The 20,636-nt window shown below is 37.0% G+C and overlaps 1 protein-coding gene across 3 annotated transcripts in view; it reads left to right on the top strand.

The window, feature by feature from the left end:
- The window catches only part of thsd7ba (thrombospondin, type I, domain containing 7Ba), a 234,178-nt gene that overhangs the window by 22,012 nt on the left and 191,530 nt on the right, over positions 1-20,636 (top strand). The gene's annotated exons all lie outside the window — the stretch shown is intronic.

Below are 20,636 nucleotides of genomic sequence, written 5' to 3'. Positions count from 1 at the left end.
CTTAAAACACATACAACTGACAAAGTTTAGTGAGGACGCAAGACTCTGCGTTCACCTGTGTGTTGACTGGAGGGGGCGGAGTCACGTGGCTACACACGCGGTAGTATGTTTTTAAGTGAGAAGTATTAACAGGATTTAAAAAAAACGAAATAACCGACATGGGAAAATTTACGTCGGTTAGAGTTTCTGAATTTCGGTTTTGATTACTTTTCGATTAATCGTCCAGCCCTATTACTAGAACATTGGCTGTTTATTAGTAATTATTAAGCACATATTAATGCCTTATTCTGCATGACCTTATTCTACATTCTTAATCCTACCCAATACCTAAACTTAACAAATAACTTACTAAATATTAATAAGCAGTAAATTAGGAGTTTATTGAGGGAAAAGTCATAGTTAATAGTGAATACACGTTCCTTATACTAAAGTGTTACCTTTTGATCAAATAAATGCAGGCTTGATGAGCATAAGAGACTTCTTTCAAAAACCTTAAAAATAGTAATAGTAAATAGTATAGTTCATAGTATTTTTTTATTAATCAATCAGCTATTTGGGGAATTTACATTACAATTCTAAATTAGTTTTAAACAGACCAAACACAATAAAGCGACGCTTTCATAATGAGCTTTCTTGTCCTAACCACTGCGACAAACAGAGCATTTAATTAGCTGCTTAGTTCCTATTTGTTGTTTCGTGCTGGGTTGCCCTGCCCACTATGAAAAATCATTACCTCATAATCTTGCTCCATATAGCTGTAGTCTTACATTAAACATTCAGTATTTTCTCATTTTCCGTGTTTGTGTTGTCACACTGCATTTTCACTTTCAGTGTGGGCAGAAAATACACATCATATTGAGTTTGGTCGAACAGTGATAGAACATGGAAGTGAGCAGGGTTTGCTTCAGGTCTGAATAAATTAGCTCTGTATAAATGTTCTGACCTTCTTGCATTTTGTCTTTTAGGTCTTTAAAGGTCAATAGGCTGGAGAACAGCAAGGATTTTGTGTTTGTTATATGAAAAAGTTACTGTTTAAGCGGTCTAAAGTGCCCTTTTATTCAAGTGTTAGCATTAAGAGTGAGTCATTTAATCCAGAGCAGCTTGTATTCAACATACAGTGAAAGAACTAAAGAGCAGATTAAACTAGCCCTTCTGTATCTCTTGCTCTTCATTATGGCATTACTTGTTGGCTTTTCAATTACTATTCCGATCACAGCGGGCCGTGTATTCCCTCAGTGCATTAAGCACTGATTGCATTATTTATTAACAACAGCCATCAGTTCATTGTTGTTGATCCAAGTTGCTCCATTTCCGACTTTATCCTCAATTATTGAGAGATAACGCCTACCGAGATGATATCTAACAGTGAAAAAAGCAGCTATTTACATCTTACTGCCTTGCTGCTGTGCTTTTCAACGCTTGTGTGAAATTGTTGTGCCGTAGCAAAAAGATATCAGAGAGTATATTTGGACATAATGGTTGGATGTTGTTCTGGTAAAGCAGACAGCACAACTGTTGTTTTTGTCATTAATTTAGCACTCACACTCATTAAAATGGTCTTCCAGAAGTCTCTGTTGCAGACAGCGATCACCTGTGTGTATTTATCTTGTTACATTTAGAGATAATTGTGAGACTATCAACATCATAAAATGACTGTAATTATACTAGCGCTCTCACTCTCACTGTCCGGTTCTGCTGACACATCTAACAGAAGACCTCATTAAGAGCTCGGTCCCTCCCTTTTGGACCTTGCAAATATCTCCACTAACTCAAAGATACAAACAAGAACTTGGAGAGTTATTTTAGTCCCTAATGGAATTGAGACCTTATCTGGCTTTGTTATCAGTTGATTAAGTAATGCATTGCTCCCGTGGAGATGCTAGCTGTCTGAGTTTCTCAGAGTTCTTTAGGTGAAGTCAAGGTTAGATGTAATCCAAACTCCCGCATACTTTTAGCCCAACAAGTTTCAATAAGTCATGCCTGCTGGCTAAATGTAATTATTTTTTTGTGGGATTTTCCAAGACAAATCAGAAGATAAATGTTGAGCACACTAAAGCTGATGCATCCTGTAGGTTTTTAGAAATGTAAATCCTTATTTCCTATTGTAGAAAATTTTGGAATGATTCAATTCAACTTTGGACTCCAAGTTTATATCTGAATAAGTAATACTATTGTAAGTAATAGTTATATACTTTATTAGCATTGAGATTTACATCAATGATCCCAAAATCGATGGTCATCAACATTGTTTGGTTACCATCATTTTTCAAAATATCTTTCATGTTCCAAAGAAGAAAGTCATATAGGTTTGGAACGACATGATTTTACATTTTTCGGTGAACTGTCCCTTTAACATATTGGAACCATGGGGTTGCAATATTATAGCATGATGTAACAAATAACTTGATTTATGTGGTGTTACTAGATTTGAACTATTTGTTTCCTGTTTTTTTTTTTTTTTTTTTTTTTGCCAAAAATTATTACAATATCACATAAGAGTTATTGTAAATTCCCCAAATTTGTTTGATTCTTTTGTGTTGTGCCTATGTGGACCCATAAAAACCATCTGTATGTGCTTTTTGAACATTTTATTTCAAAACTATGGGCATTATATAGGGGGATAGTCTCTTCTAGGAAAGTTAGCGGATCAAAAATATCTTCTAGGAAGGTTTTCCACAAGATGTTGGAACATGGATGCAGGAATTTGCTCCCTTTCAGACCAGATCATCAGTGAGGTCAAGCAGTGATGTTGGTTAAAGGCGTCTAGCTTAAATTCGCCATTCCTAATCATCCAGAGGTGTTTAGTGGCTTCAGGTCTGGGTTTGTGCAGGTTCTTCCACACCATATTGTCATGCTGGAACATAAAAGGGCCCCATTATGCTAAAAATGTTTGTCTAAGGGGATTGTTTGAATGTATGTTTGATTTAATGCAGCTTTGGTGTAGCTGAAATAAGTAATCCCATTAATGATTGTCCACATACTTTCAGTCATGTGGTTTCAGTCATATTAGCATTATGATTTTAGGACATCAGTCATTCCCATGACATAAAAAAGATTATTTTACATTCATTGTGCAGTGCAAAAGTTCAAATAATTTCTGTACTCTGTTTTAAGAGTTCAAAGCAGCATATTTTTGCATTTATTGAAGTAATATATTATCATACATTACCCCATCCCTGATTCTACATCAATCAAACAGAGATAAATATTCCTGAGTATCATATTATATGAGTTACTTTGCCATTTGTTTTCCTCATTCATGCTTTGCAGTTCTTCCTTTACTGTCCCCCCCCCCCCCCCCCCCCCCTTTTACATTCACACCACATACTCAATCCTTCACACACTCTCACGCGCACACACACACACACACACACACACACACACACACACACACACACACACACACACACACACACACACACACACAGAAACTCCTGCATAGGTAAACCCAGAGCTCAAGGCTTACTTGTCACCTCTTCATTAATCATGCTGAAGACAAAAAGATTTTCTGCTCATCTCCTGCATTTATTTTTTCCTTTTACATTTACATTGAATGTGAGCCATCAAACAGAAGTTGTTGGAGTGTTGTGAGGAGTTCTGTGTTTGATGGAGATGCTCCTCACTGAAGGAGCCCTCATATTTACTGATGAAAAGACTGCCGAAATGACACATCATAAGCTTTGCCTCCAGCTCCGAAGGAGGGCGGTGATTTATTGAGCAATTTCTCGTGTGTTTACCCAGATGCACTGTTGCCGGGGTTGCTTTAGTGTTTCGGTTTCCTTTGTTTCGCTTTTTCTTCACACAAGTGCTATTAGTAGTCATTAATGCCAATAATTACCTTGGATTATGGTAGAAGTTCCCAGTGGAATAATTACAATCTTTTAATGGGGATTTTAGAGCACATTTACAACACAAAATGTGTTTTATCAGCAGTCGTTGAAAACACTGATATCCTTTTACATCTGTTTAAATGATGTAGTTGTATTGTCACCTGTTATGTTGGCAATTAACTCTCACGCTCTCTCTCTCTCTCGAAACCATTCAAGCCGATATCTTACTCCACCAAATGGCAAAGAGGTTCATCGTGTAGCCGTAAATTTGTGTGCTACAGCCTTCATCATTATAATGAATTTGTGAATAATGCAATTATGACAGAATTCCTCTCTCGCAATTGTCGGCCATCATCATACTAAAGAGTTTGCATCATTTCTGACGAGCCTTTAATCCAATTCTCCCAAAACTAAATCCAATCAGCCATATGGCAAAGCTCAGCAATATTTCCTGCTGCCTCCACACATTTGAGAGATCTTCACGGCACAGGGTCAATGCTTCCCGTTGAAGGAGCCCACTCAGTGCGTATATCTCACTCTAGAAGGTGTGAGAGAGAGGTGCTCTCATGTTTCCTCGCGCCCTGCGGGGAGCTCTTATTGAATTACTGCCATGTGGGTGCAGCAGCTGTCCTCCCGGCCACAGCGGGCCGCAGCTGCTAATTGCCGCGTAATAGGCCCAGCAGCAGGGAAGGTCAGAGGGGCGTCCGGCAGCCGTGCCCGTCGCCTTTGATAAGGGACTGAAGCATTGTTGAGATCTTCATACCCTACGGCGGTGTGAAAACAAACAGCAGCCTGCTGAAATTAGCACACACTGGGAGAGATGATTGACAGTCACTGAGTATGTAGCTTCTACTGATAAATCCTGGTGGTTCATCAGTCTCAACACTGTCTCATATTAGTAATAAGTAGTTGTTTATCTTATCTTTAGGCCAATTCACACTGCAACGACAGACGCCGACCAACGCGAACAGTGGCCGGATTGCAGTACATAACTTCTCGGACACTCAATATAAAAAAACAACAAACAAGCTCCGACCAACGGCAACAGATGCTGACAAAGTTAACACACTGATCTGACAAAACCCAACAAAGCGTCTCTTGCCGTCTGTCAGCACAATGTGAATTGGACTGTTAGGTGTCTTGTCAGTGCCAGTTTGCTCCACTGTTCCTGCCATTTACTGTATATGTGGCTTTGAATAAAATCATCTGTTTGTTGGAGTCATGGCCTAGCAGTTGGAATATGTGCTGAAAGCATGATGTGGATGATGCTGGTTCAAATCTGTCCTGCATTGTGCTCTAATGGTGTGTTCAAGTCTTCCTGGGAAATTCGTATTTACGATGTGGGAAGTCCTTTTTATAACGGCAGGTGCGTTCAACTCACTTTTGTCGGAATAAGATGGTGGTTTACCTTCTCTTAATTACACAAAAATACAGCACTACTACTTCTAGAAAAAGAACAAAAAGAATGTACATAGGTGTGTTTTGCTTTGTTTTTAATTTATGAAGCCACTGTAAACTGTATTGTTACATTATATTGTTACATTATAATGCTATCATATTTTGTGCAATTAGCTTACTTCGTTGTAAATAGAAAAGCCTGACAATGTCACTGCTAAATATCTATAAAAGTGGTTCCCAACCTTTTTTACGCCAAGGCACCCCTCCTCTCTGAATAAATATTGCAAGACCCCTCCCCCCTTTTTTTTATTCACAAAAACATTTGTATTCTAGTGTTATTACTTTTCAACCCCACACTCAAAAAAATTATATGTTGGATTTACTTAGCTTTTTTGTCAACGGGTTTCACGTAACTGAGTTATGTTGCATTTAATTAACATTATTTATTTCAGTAAACTTAAGTTTATTAGGTTAATTCAATGCCATTTAGTTGAATCAGGTTAACATTCTTAATTTGTCCAAAACTATTACGTTCAATTGTCCTAAAATTAATATCAAACAAAAATTAAAATAAGTAGCATAAGCAGCGTAAGAGAATGACACAGAAGAGAGGATATTTTTGAATAGTCGTTATTTTTATTTCATTTTTGCACACAAAAACTATTCTCATCACTTCATAAAATTAAGGTTGAACCACTGCAGTCACGTCAACTATTTTAACAATGTCTTTAGTACTTGAAAGTGGTGGCTAAATTGCTGTTTGTTGAGGAGTCAGAGAGCTCTTGGATTTTATCAAAAATATCTTAATTTGTGTTCCAAAGGTGAATGAAGGTTTTACGGGTGTGGAATGACATGAGGGTGAGTAATTGACAGAATTTTCATTTTTGGGTGAACTAACCCTTTAAAGAAAATCCCAAGCTTCCCACTAGTATTTAAAACATTGTGGTGGAGTTCATGTGCATTCAACTTGTAAATATGATCTTTCTCACATAACTTGAACGCACCATAATTCCATTCCAATAATATCCCTTTCCTCAAAATTATCTAACCCTAACCATAACTTATATAACTTATGTATAATAACCATTACATAACTATTATTATTGGTTTTATTATTAGTATTATTATTTTTATTAATTTATCTAGTTTTAAGGATGTTTAAATGTTTTAATGGAAAAGGCAAAATTAATAAAATATTTTTTTTGCATAGAAGTAAACACAAGGACATTTATTTGCCATATTGATCAAATACAAATATGAAATGAGTGTAATGATAATGATAATAATTACGCAATCAGTAGAACGTTTTGGAACGTTCCAGAGTATAAAATGTTATGATGACGTTTAAAAGCATGATGCACCTGTCAGGGGAACTCTGAAAATTGCAGTATTGGATTTCACACCTCTGAGACTGGATAATTATGAGCATAGCCACATGAGTACATGGCCTCTGACTTCTTCCCCAGCAGGGTCACTGCTCAGAGAACAGCCCAGTAAAATGATGTGCAGACCATTAGAGACAACACAAAGCATAGTCAGTTACTGTAGGTCTCACAACCTACCCTGGGGCCACTAGTAATCAACACTATGACACTTGCCTTTCAGGAAGTATCGCTACGCTTGGCTTGTATTGATCGCTGTGCATCGTTTCCTTCCTAGTGAATGGAAGGAGTAACAGTTTCCTCAGCAATTTTCTTTTCTCCTTTCCATTTGTCTTTACATCTGTCTCAAACACCTAAGTCATGCATTTTTAGTTATTTTTTTAACCTATTCTCCTCTGCTTCTGAAGTGCAGATCAGTGTTTCTGTTCAGACATCTTGTCACTCATATTTTTTCATTCCAACCTCATAAATCGGTTCAAAATGCTTAAAAATATGATGTGTGATGTGATACACAGGTATGTGAAGTTTTATATTGACACATCGTTTCCTTTCTCCCCCTCTGGGGTCGCAAAGGAGGGCAAACACATTTCATGCCATTTCATTTTCAAAGCTTTCAATAACTAAAACAGTATGATTTTTTTTTTTTTGACCTGAAGCAATCAATGCGAGTCCACTAGAAAACTGAAGAGTTTTCTGCTGTAAACTCCAGTCCTGTTTACCAATGCGATTTGTCACTCAAGTTTGTATCGATCAATACTAAGATTTTGTTTTTGAGTTTGCAGTTGTTGGGAAGGACTATGAACCAACCTTAGTTTAGGACAAAATATTACATTTTGATGTGTTTCTATCCTGAATTTATCCTGTCATGCAAAACTCTGCTTAAAGGGTTAAAGTTTAATCCTCCGTTCGCTAATACAGAAGTCAGATCAATGGGGGAAGTCAGCCATGAAGAAACAGTCTATCTCCAGACACAGGCTTTATGCCAGCTGCCATGAACTCTCTCAAGGATTTGGGTCTCACCTGCTGCCCCTAAGACCACTCTCATTGGCATTGCTACTTGTACAGTAGCTAATTGGGCAGTGTGCATTTAAAATTAGAACTTGCCTAAAATAACTGAAAAACAAGACAGAATGAGAGTCTTGTTTATCTGTCTGTAGACAAATTATTGACTTTATTGTGAATTGATTATTGTTTTATAGAGACATTGTTGCTGAGAAATGGAAAACAATTACATTTTTTGTTACTTGAGCTGGTACTCTAATTTTATCTCATTTGGTCCAGAAAAGCCTTCTCACATCTTATAAAGGTTAACTAAAGCTATGAAACATGCATATCAAAGCTTTATTTCGGAGCAGAGGGAAAATGTACTCTGGAAATGATAATGATATTCTCATACTGTGTAATCAGCTCAGTCCCATCATGCCACGGTTTAAAGGTCACGCATGCTCCTATTGACATTCAGATTATAGAGAGAATGAAAATGAAGATTTAATTTTAAATATAAATGCAAAATAAAATATGTGCATTCAGCATTGCAGTAAGAGAAAGCAAAAAATGTAAGTATTTTTTTAAAATGTATCGGATTTAATATTTTATATTTATAAAGATTTTAAAAATATTTTATTTGAAATGTAATTTAAAATTTTATTGAACTTTAAATGTAAATATTTTTTTAAAGTTGCATTAGCACTCTGCCTTAAATCTGCCTGATATGTCATGCTTTTCAAATGAAACTCCTGTTATTAATGTGATTAATGTGATTATTAATATGATACTGTTTTTGTAATTTAGATTTATGCATTCATTGCACATTTTATTTTTTCACAAATTTATTTTTGTTTAATTCAGAGACAAACTATTAAAAGGTAGGTACATCAGGATATTTCTTTTGAGAAATAGGGGTGTGTGTGTGTGTGTGTGTGTGTGTGTGTGTGTGTGTGTATATATATATATTGTAAATAATATACACACAGTGGCGCAAAAATGGGGTATGCAGTATATGCAGTGCATAGGGGTGCCGCGCGGAGGGGGGCGCCATTGTGCCAAAATTTCTTTGAAAATCTTTTTGAATAAAACGTTTAAAATAAACTTAAAAATTGTTTGTTGAAAAATAATGTTTGTTTAGCATTTTAAATTTGTAAAAATATATATATTTTATTATATTAAGTGATATCAACTGCTAACCATTTCGACAAGAGCCATTGCTCTGTTACGGACAGTCACATGTCCAAAATGAACAGAGGAGGGAAGCGGTTTGGGACACAGAACAGAAAACGTAAAAAAGAAATTGAAAAACAGTGTCTTAAAATGAGGACATCGATGTCCATGTGGATAACAAGAAATTGGTAAGCGTAACCTATATCACTGTAAGTCTTTGTCATACCATGTCATACGATCTGTCTGTGTGTAGCGCCGCTTCAAGTCTTTTATGAATGGTCCGCTGAATCACTTTTGTTACGTTCAAAACGCAGATTCAGAAATGAAACTCTGCCGTGTATTGCGTGGAGACGAACAGTTTTGCTTTGTCTTTATAGTTTCATTGGCAAATTTGAACAAAACAGACAATATGTTGTCTAAAATAACACAATATAAACTTATTTTAAACACGTATAAAATAAGTATTGCATTTTGCACTCATTTTATTTGGGACAAAAACAGCACTCGTGTAATATTGAAATCCGTTACGTGATACTGCTTAACTCATATGATAAATATGAGACAAAAACTCAATAAGGGGCATTTTTGCTCCAATATCTTGAGTTTTACAGACATTCTAACTGCATTCTGTAAGCTCTATGCATCGCATAGTGAGTTGTTGCCCTGCATTATATTCCTTATATTCCATCAGATGACCTACATAGGTTTGGGGCGGGGCAAGACAGGGGATATAGAGTGGCAAGAATATTGAAAAATGTGAGAAAATGTGAATCCTTTGGATTTTCTGGATTAACTGATCATATCAATTGATCAATGTCATATTCATTAAAGTCACAAGTAGACAAAACACAATGTAGTTAACATAACATACAAAAATAAAATTGTCTTTATTTAAAATCCCATTAAACTTTTGAAAAAAGTAGGCCTAAGTGAAAAGTTTAGATTGGGCAGTTTAACTGCTCAAGACAAACAAGGACTCATGAACAACAACCACAACACTAAAAAAAACCATGTGGGTCATCCTGGTAAAAAAAAAAAAAAAAGTCACAAGTTGTGTTCAATAAAGGCATTAAAGAAAATTATTGTTTGTGTTGTAGTGTGTCACATTGTGTTTCGTCTATATATATATATATTGTGTGTGTATGCTAGTGCCTGGTAATATTATATAATATGTAATATAATTAGGCTAATATATACGATTATATACCTTTGGTTTTTGTTGTTGTTGTTGTTGTTTTTTTTTGGGGGGGGGGGGGGGGGGGGGGATAGGGAAATAAAACTATAATGCTAATAAAGCATATCCCATATTTATATTGTACTGCACACCTAGCTAACTAATGTGTTGAGGCTAATGTTGGCTTTTTTATATTTAAAAAAAAAAAAAGTACTGTATGACTACTTTACAGAAAAAAAAAATAAAAAAAGCCTAGACTACGGCTGTTACGATATCAGATTTTTTTACACCACGGTTATCGTGGCTGAAAGAATTCACGATATTGATATATCGATATATTTATATTATAAATATACATTATCCTTAAAATATCCGAGATGGCTTGAAACCAGACAATTCTCCATGTTAAATCATTTAAAACATCTCTATCTGCATTTTAAATGCACATTTCACATGGATTACATAATCAGAGAGTAGCCTATTTTTTTCGTTTTGAATTATTTTGTTTAAAAGTAGACATTTAAAGCTTTCTATAAATATATTTCTCATATTTGTGAGGCAAATAGCCTATAAGCTGAGTTTCGGTTCATTGAGACGCGTTCCAGTTCACGTGCAAGTGATCGCGCCGGCGCCTCCATTATATTGTCTGCTAAATTTGCTTCTTATTTGTTTAAATCCAGACAATTGGATGATGAAACATTGATTTAAAATTAACATACAATTTATAAAAAACGAAAATCGCTTTAACGAAAGGCTTTCTACAAAACAAAACTTAATGAAGTGGTCAATCATGTCTGACCCACTCCACGTCTCCCGATATATTGTGCATCTTTTGATGTAGCTATCCTATCTTACACGTGCTGTTCACTTTTCATGATCAACATAGATTAAATTAAAAAATAACTATAATATTTAAAGATAAATATGAAACCAAAAACGTTTTCACTCACATGATGTGTAGAGAATTTCCTCTGTCTTATCAGACGACATGATTTTGCACGGCAGTAGCAGCTGCGCGCGCTGCATCTTTTTCTGTTTTATGCCAGATGGCAGCGTTAAGGTGCAATACCGCCACCTATTGTACTTTGGGATGTCAACCAGGTACTGGCGCTGGATTATTTGTGTCATATGTGTATTATTCATTTTAAATATTACGGTTATCGCAATATATTGTCACACCCTTAATTAACACGATATGATTTTTCATGTTTTGAATATCACGGTTATCGTCAATACCGGTATATCACGACACCCCTAGCTTAGACCTTAGAATACTTTAGAATTATCTCTGTTAGAAATGTTCTTGTGACTCTTAGGACAGTTTGAATTCATTGAGCTGTTAGCTAGCAACAAATTTGTTAGCTGTATCTGAGTGTAGTTTGTTAGACACAGACACGTTAAGCTTTAATGGACATGTTTAGCCTATAAAAACTGAATGAGGACTTCATTTTGACAGTTTAATTTCATATGCCATTAAAATGTGCTCAGAAAGCAAATATTTCACTGTGGCCTCATTCTAAGAGCATTTAAAGAGATTTCACTGAGAATGAGTTGCGGCTGCTGATAGCATAATTTATTCACAAGCAGTGTCTGTGTTGTTTTAAGGCCTAGAAGAATTATGCAAATTAGTAATGGTGCAAACACACAAAGTTGAGCATGTTTGTGCAATCTGATTGCAGTTTGCACGGCAATTTGTAACAAGGCAAACATACAAGTGGGAGAAAGGCCACAGACCTGCACATATGTGGGGGTGGGGGGAAACAGTATGTGGTAACTATTTTGACAATATCTAATTGTTCTGACAATTTCTAAGTGGTTTCTGATAATTGATATACAAACACAGCATTCCCTTTTTTGGCTCCTTTCCCTAAGCTTTCAGTCAACCCATCAGATATCAGATCCAGGTCATGTAAGCACACGTTCATTGTGTTTACAGTATAACCAGTGTTATGTCAAGCTGCATTTGATTCATTCATTTGATGTTCATTTCATTTTTAGTTTAGAAAACCTGCAATTTTTTAATAACCTCGTGTAATGAAAGAATGCAACGTTTGGCATTTTAGATGGTCAACAAAATGTTTTTGTTATCACCATACACTGTAATTAAAAAACATCAAAAAAAAAAAACTGGCTTTTTTTTTTTGTTTTTTTTTTTTACCACGACAATATCCATTAAGTTTACAGATGTTATCTTTAACCCTAAAGCACAACACAATACAATGCATAATATCAAATATGGGTAAAACACCTGTAAAATAATTAAAATGGAAAGTTCCTCCATATTAACATAGTACATGGACCCTATTTTTACGGTCTTCTCTTAGTGTCTGAACAGAATACAGTTACTGCTGTGCTGCCAGAGTCTATAATGCACCTAATTTACACAAAGAACACATGTTTGTGCTTAAAAGAATGCCATGGTCCTAATTGAAATATTTACAGGCCTTATTTATAGCTGACATGAACATGTTTTCTGTGATCACAATTGCATTACACTTGACCACATTAAAAGTCAGGTGTAAATGCACCGAAGACAAATTGTGATCATATCACTGCAAACCGGTTTAGAGGACTGACGCAGACCACATTTAATTAAATTTAATTCACATTTATGTGTATAGCGCTTTTAACAATACATATCATTTCATAGCAGCTTTACAGAAAAATGCATGTTTCTACATTACTTTGATACAGTCACCTCTAATAACAGATTACTCTAAATTGTAATGCCCATATGTCATAAAATGTACAGTTCTAAGACAATACAATACAAGCAGTTAGCTAATATCATGTATTCATTTAGGCAGAAACAATGATCTAATTAAAGCAATTATTACAAGTTGTGATCATAATGATTACAATATACAGAAAATTTGGCAGTGGTGCATGTTGATTCAGAGTTGGTGTCATCTGAAGTCCTGGCGGGGGTTGGCGTCATCTCTTCACAGGTGTGGGGTCATCTGAAATCTTTGCAAGAGGCTGCATCCAAACTGGAGCTGACATGCTCTCTAGTTACGGGCATCCCAAGGTAGAGACAGAGAAGCAAATAGAAAATAATTAGCGTAGCTGTTGTTCATAACATTTCAAGCAACAAATAATCTTGTGCATTTCATCAGATATAACTGGAGTACAAGGTAATGAGGTGTATTATGTGAATGTTTGGCTAAAGAAGAGATGTATTTAATCTAGATTTAAGAAGTTTTAAACTCGGAAAAATGCTGCAAAACTTTTCGAATTAACCATAAATGTTTCCAGAATTTGGTAGTATTGGTACTATAAATGTCTGTTTATGTAAGACCAAAGTCACAAATTGATCTCTGATCACATTTGGAATGCAGGTGTAAATCCAGTCTGGCTAAAAAAAATATCTAGATATGAAACGCATCTTAGTCACAATGAAACAGTGACAGATCTTTTTTGCTGTATTGTTTGACCATTCGCAAAGACCCGCCCCCTTTAGTTACTGTTGCTATGTCCGACAAGCCATGGCGCTCTCACGCCAAACATGCTCTAATGCAGTGAAAAATACATTGCGGAACAAGGAGGACACTGACAGCGTGTCGACAGACAAGACAGAGCAGGTTACTTTTGATATGAAAGAGTCTCAAATGTCAAATATTGTCATTTTTAAAGCCGTAGTCCATAACTTTTTTGGTTAAAAATGATCCAAAATCATTTTTTGAGCAAGTACATAACCAGCCAGTGTTCAGAACTATCTTACGTTAGCCCAATTCACAAAGGTAAGCTTGTAATAATGTTTTATAATAAAATAGGTACTGGTGGGTTTCTGCGGGAAATTCAAGCATTTCTCTTACATAGAGAAGGAGTCCCAGCTAGTAGGCTGTATGGCATGTGAGGATGCTTCTGATAGCAGATCATTTATAGCCTTTCTCACAGCAGCTGGAATAATTAAACTTATCATTTTGATGGCGAGTTGTAATCCAAAAGTCCAAATGACAATCATCAGTGACAACAGGTATTTCACCCGTAGTCAACAGGAAAAGACTTCGGACTGCGGAGTGGCTACTGTTTGAAATCTACAGGTAATGCTAATACACACTAAATACACATAGTCACGCAATGCTGATGTTGTTAACATTAACAATTTGAGAACAAAGTATAACAATATTAATAATTTACATGATTTAACGTGATCTGAGCTAGGTAATCGGTAGATTTAGGGTGCTTTCACACTTGGTTCGATTGCCTGGACCGAACCCGAGTTGGATTGCTCCCCCATCCCCCGCCTCCACTAGACTGCGTTCACATTATATTATTTGGGTCCGAACCGCGGTTCGTTTGCGTCATCAAACCAGCAGCTGTTTACTCCGTTGCTTAATAACGACGGTGCAGGAGAAGGTGGCGAAATGCATAACGTTGCTCTCCTCACTTTTATATTTTTGTTTTTGAACTGTTGGTTTTGTTCATAACGGCACTTGCGTCTATCTGCTGCGAATGTAGAACACCTGAAGGCGAGCAGAAACAAGAGAGGCTACACTACAGCTCTCTGCTTGCGGGCACGTCAGTCACGCTCGTCTGGAAAGTGAGTGAAACACACACACAAACACACATTTTTATCAAATAATACGGCATTAATAGTGGTTCACTTCCGCAATTTGGTACGTTTGCATTCATATCAGAAGCGAACCGTACCGGAGTTCACTTGAACCGCACCCCAGACCACCCTTTTTAAGTGGACTTGGGTACGATTCGCGGGTGCGCACCTGAGTTCAGAAGACAGTATTCACATCGTCCAAACGTACCGAACTCTGGCGTCAATCAAACCCGGGTGCGCACTAAAAGTGCTAATGTGAAAGCACCCTTAATCACCATTTGCAGCGCAATTGTAATGCTTTTTTTCTCAGTCGGTCAGAACAAAAGTGGCAGACATGTTACTTGTTCAGATGACATTTTCTGGTGAAAATTCTTATTTTGGTCATACTTTCAAGACATAGAATCTGTGATTCCGAAGTACAGTATCCACACCGGTGCGGTGACTGACAGCAAACATTAGATTCATCCACGCTGAGGAGCCGTACCGATGCATAACTCGCGTAAAGATGATAGTTCCTCAAATAACTGCAATTCCAGGTTTCAAACAGAGATGGCGACAAAGAGGCAAAACTTACGGACTGCAGCTTTAAAGAAATTTAAACAATAAATACCATTTTGTGGCTCTTTAATGTGTCGTGACAGATCGCTGTACCGCCTCAGTTCAAGCGACTCGTGAACTGATCATTTCTTTCTATTAGTTCATTTATAGCATTAAATAAGCATGAATGAACATCAGAAGGAATGTTGTTTCAACCACGGAAGGACGTGAGTACACACAATTTTTCAAGTTCACCAATGTTAATCTATTAACTCCCCTGACTGCTTTGTCGGACATAACAGCGGATTTGGCATTATGATTGGTTAGTTCGCCTGTTAATCAAACTCCTGGCGAAGGGTCAATTGGATTGGAAAAAGAAAAAATGTATCGTAGGGTCTTGGTTCCATCTGTCAGTTGTTGAGGCATGTCTGAATGTGATTACAAGGTCAAAAAAAAAAAAAAAAAATTAAACATGCACAGATAACAATAAGATCACAATAAGATTAATAACATGCATTTAGAAAATAGGGTGAATTTATTTCATGCCAACTTTAATGTCAGGTGTAAACAGGGCCACAAGGCAGCATTGGTTATCTGAATAAATTGCAGTAAATGCCACATGCCAATGTGGTGCAACTGTTTGCTGTGTAATGCCTAATTTGCCAGTAATATTATTTTGATGATTTTTCAGGTGTTTATAAGATTATTCCTTCACACAGACAGGGCCGTCTGTCACCTCAAGAGCCAGGCTTTAATTTCACCCATGGCTCCCCTCTCCTGGAACTCGTCCCCGGCATAATTGACTTTAACAGGTTTGAGCTCAGCTGTGGCCTGTCTTGGGACCCAACTCTTACTGGCTCTATCTCTCTCTCTAACTCTCTATAGCACCTGATTAGTGGTCTGCTCCGGAGGGGAGAGCTGCTGGGATTTTCTGCAACCAGGTGTCTGTTCAACCAGGGGGGCCCAGTTTTATCAGGCAGTCGTACAGAACAGACTCGCTTAAGAATAATCCTGCTTCCCCCTGGACACGCGATGGACAGCCATCAGCTTGTAGCCTTTCTGTTTCTCACCTTTAGTTATCATATCACATAGAGGGTGGGGAGGATGTTTTCTCCTGCGCTGTGTTAATTATAAATTGCTTAACGAGACGAGGCAGTCAGGTGGAACAGCGGTGCGAAGGGGTTTAATTACAATTTCTCTTCTTCCTCTCCGCTGTAAAATCAAACCGCCTGTGATTTTTGTTTCACACAAACACAAATTTAAATTCTTTTACACACTCTCTCTATCTCTCTTGTCACACACCGGCTCACTCGTTTCCACTTCCTCTCGCCACATATCAGTATTCTGAGTGAACGGATCATTTATTTTTGGTTTCTGCTTCCTGTCTAGATGTTCTCGGCTCTCCCTCTCATACGCACAACCTCCACTGCCTCTTGAAAAGAGGCTCTGCTTTCTTCCCAGATAAAACCAGCCACCTTAAAAGCGGCCAATTAAAATCAGCTCTGACAAGTCTTTTTTTCATGTGCTGACAGGATCACTGTCCCTTCACCTGAGGGGGCTCCAGGTGTTTGTTCTCACGTGTCATACCTCTCTTTTATTTTTTAACTAGTTCTTCAAGAGACATTGCAGTTGTCTTTTCTGGCTCCTGCTCTCAGACACTCATTATTTCAGTCTGTTTTTGACATTCACAGCTTTTAATGGCAGCTAATGAAGACCACACATCACGTTGGCTTACTTCTTGACATATTCGACACCCTTACCATTAATTGTTACACTTGGCTACTTCTTGTCATCACACTAAGAATCCTTCATAGAAGTGTTAAAAGACTAAGGAGAATGTCAAATGGGGTGGAATGGTTGTATTGTCATCCCGGAGGAATATTTTAATACCCTGAGGTTTCTCTTTCATAGTTCAGGGGACTTAATGGAGTTTTCAATTATGATTTATTCACGTACCAACTTTCTTAGATATTTCTCATAGAACTTTTCTTATTATTATGAGTAATAAAAAGACACATGAGACTATTCTTCCCATGAGCTGCTTCCTGTTAATGTTATGCATACTATTCAGACAGGAATTTCCATTTTTTTCCATTGATTGTAGCTTCTATTGTCCAACTGAACTAACTGTTTTTCATATCTATAAAAAAGCAAAATGACAATTTTTTTGGGTGAACTGTGCCTTGAATTGTCTGAGTTCTGTTCACACTTGACACGTAAAAATGCTGTAATATATCGAACAGCATGTGTAAAAGAGTAAGAGTATAGAGCTATAAAATGAATGTGTGCTATGTAGCTCATGATTTGGTATTTAAATTTCTTTGATAAATGTTTGTTTTGAATGCTTTGAGCTTATGTATTTTATCTTTTTTGTAGACTTAACTCTTGATGATTGTATGAGACCTTAGGTGATTGTAGAAATTTCTAAATATGAGGAGCACAGTTTCTGATAGAGTTGCAATCTCTTTTAATGCTGTAGTTGTACGGAGCCCCTAAAGGGACATGTTTTGGAAAAAATTGGGATGGGGGAAATTTTATTTTATTTTATTTTATTTTTTTCAAATCTTTTGCGTTCCCTCGCAATATTTGCATTTCCTCGCAAAACTTTTGCATTCCCTCGCGAAGACATTATCGTTCCCTTGCAAAACCTGTTGTGAGCTCGGACAAACACTTCCTGTTTAATGTCCCAACTGGCTGGCAGTAGTGTTTCAGTCAGCTCCGTACGTTAATAATGCACACAAATAATGCGCGGCTCATAGAGTTTGAACTTGTTGGACTCAAATATAGAAATGCGGTCAGTGCTTAACTCAAGGAGTTCAGTAAAGTTGGCAATATATTCACAGATTTTAACTTCCCGGATCAATAACTCGTGAGCTAAACTTTATCTTTGCGAGGGAACGCAAAAGATTTGAAAAAAATAAATAAAAAATTTCCTCCCATCCCAAATTTTTTCCACCACCACGTCTCTTTAGGGGCTCCGTAGTAGTTGACACATGGAGAAATAGTATCGTATTTTTGGGTGTAGTGTGAAAGATATTAGATTGAGGTACCTTCATCTGTCATTTAACACGTAGAGGCAACTAAACCTAAGCCAGTCATAGGTTGATTTCTCCCCAAAATATAAAAACTCTGACTTTGTGGTGCTATCTGGGCATTACTTGGTTTGTGTGAAAAACAGATTAAAATTGTTGTTTTTCAACTGATAATCTTCCCCTCCAGTGAGCTGTTAATGGCTACGACTGGCTCATTGAGTCAGTGAGTTGAACTCAAGAACCGGATCAGCCCAATTCATGAACAAATGGGGATGAGTAACAGAATTTAGTTTTGAGTAAAGGAAACTTTGGGAAATAAGAGATTTGAGCAAAAGTCTCCATTTACCCTCAATTTAATCTCACTACTGTCTCGGAGAAAGAAATTAGATTAAAGAGATCTCATTTGTGATCCAACCCTTTGGGATATTGCACAGCTATATGCAGACAGCGTGGAAAACAGACAATGTGTAATCAATGGCTCGCACCAGCTATTCTCTGTCCATTCAGATGAGTGAATGCATTTATTGGGATTAGCTGGCCTGCTGTAGCCCAAACGGGATTCTGAGATAAGCACACCGATTCAGGAATGCTTCTTTGAGCTGCTGGAGATAAAGATCGACCTATAGATCTCTACCCACTGACCGTAACTTATTTTTAAATCAGCATTTCATTGTAAGGCAAAGTGGCTTATTGTGGCTCCATCAGTTTAATGCTGAAATCCAGCTGCTTTCTGCGACACTGGGAACATGCTGTCTGAAATCATTAAAGCTATTGTCCTTCTGTATTCTTAGACCAAACTGAACAATCTCTCGCTAAAAGAAAGAGGTTTAGTCAGAGGTGAAAAAATACGGAAGGAGAGAGAGACAGGAACGAGGAATAATCCTTCAATTAATTTAAAAGGACTGTCTGTTACCTGAGAAAGACTCTTATGTTATGCAATTTTCTTTAGTAGTGATTTGAGGCTGTTTAATATGACCATAGCTAAAGCGTAACCTTTGTTATTTTTTTTGCTAGGGTGATTCACTTGCAGCTTAATGTAAAAACTTTTGACAACTCTCCAAAATAGAAATACCTTTGAAAATGTCCTGCGTAATTGAAGAAATTGCAATAAAGTTAATCAAATTTTGTATTTCCATTGAATTCAGGGCATAGGTTAATTTCAGACAGACTCTGGCACTTAAATGTCATCTTTGACTCTGAATCGAGTAGTTAGAGTAAATGATTAAGTTTTTCATCCTTGCCGGTCTGTTTAACATAATTGCAGTCCAGGGGCTACTTGTTTATACCCTTGCATGTAATTGTTACTGGTAGCCAGTTCACAAAGAGTTTTCATCAAATTAATTGAAATGGCAGACTATTTGATTAAACTGTCTCAAAATTAATTTCCTTATCATATTTGGGTGAAATTGATTTCATGCAGTAAAGCTTCAAGTTTGTCCATGTTGAAACTCTTTACTGCTGCTTTGTCTTTTTAAAGCTTGCTTGTCTGCACACATTTGCTTCACAATTAATCACACCAATTTGAATTCTCGGAGCACAGCATATGCTAGTAGACAAGCTAATTGTATCCATCAATTTTCGCAGCTTGTGTCAGATTTACATTTCAGGCGACTTTAGCATGAGGCTTCCATGGATTACCAAGAGAGCAACACATGTTAAATTCCCTTAATAAGCTACAAATCCACAGGTGGGACGGAATTATAGAGGATTTTTTTTATTCCTGTCATAATTGATATCAAGGTAAATTTTCAGAAAATACCTGAATGAAGGAGGGATGGATGGATTTATGTTCCTGCTCAGGAAGGATATAAATGGAGTCTTCTTGATTTTGATCTCCGTAACAAACAAAAGACCAAGACAGTATTATTTCATAGGTCTCTTTTTTTTTTTTTTGCTTAATAGCTAAAATAGCTGTTGACTACAGTAGTATTTACCTGTTCACCAGTTATGTTAGGATGTATAATAATAATTTGTTACATTTATATAGTGCTTTTCTGAGTACTCAAAGTGCTTTTACATATGGAAGGGGGCATCTCCTCAACCACCACCAATGTGCAGCATCCACCTGGATGATGCGACGGCAGCCATATTGTGCCAGAACGCCCACCACACACCAGCTTATTGGTGGAGAGGAGACAGTGATGAAGCCGATCAGTATATGGGGATGATTAGGAGGCCATGATGGACAGAGGCAAATTGGGCCAGGATTTTTAATGACCACAGAGAGTCAGGACCTTGGTTTAACGTCTCGTCCGAAGGACGGTGCCTTTTGACAGTATAGATCTGAGGAGGTCTCCCATCCAGGTACTAACCAGGCTCAACCCTGCTTAGCTTCAGTGGGCAACTAGTCTTGGGCTACAGGGTGATATGGCTGCTGGCTAATCCATCATGTGATCCATCATGTTTTATTGTTTCTGTATCACCAAGAAGCTCCAATTTACGTTGTAAAATTGAATCTTTAATGTTCTCAAATGTATTAATAATCTGACATTTCTTGCACTCCTTTTAAATGACATCAGTAACTTAACTTCATTTAGAGGCCTTTACTTGTTTTGCAAGTAAAACAATAGA

This window comes from Ctenopharyngodon idella, chromosome 9, assembly GCF_019924925.1.
Source record: "Ctenopharyngodon idella isolate HZGC_01 chromosome 9, HZGC01, whole genome shotgun sequence".
Classification (NCBI taxonomy): Eukaryota; Metazoa; Chordata; class Actinopteri; order Cypriniformes; family Xenocyprididae; genus Ctenopharyngodon; species Ctenopharyngodon idella.
The sequence above is the reverse complement of the archived record's forward strand: the minus strand, read 5'-3'. Positions and strand labels throughout refer to the sequence as shown.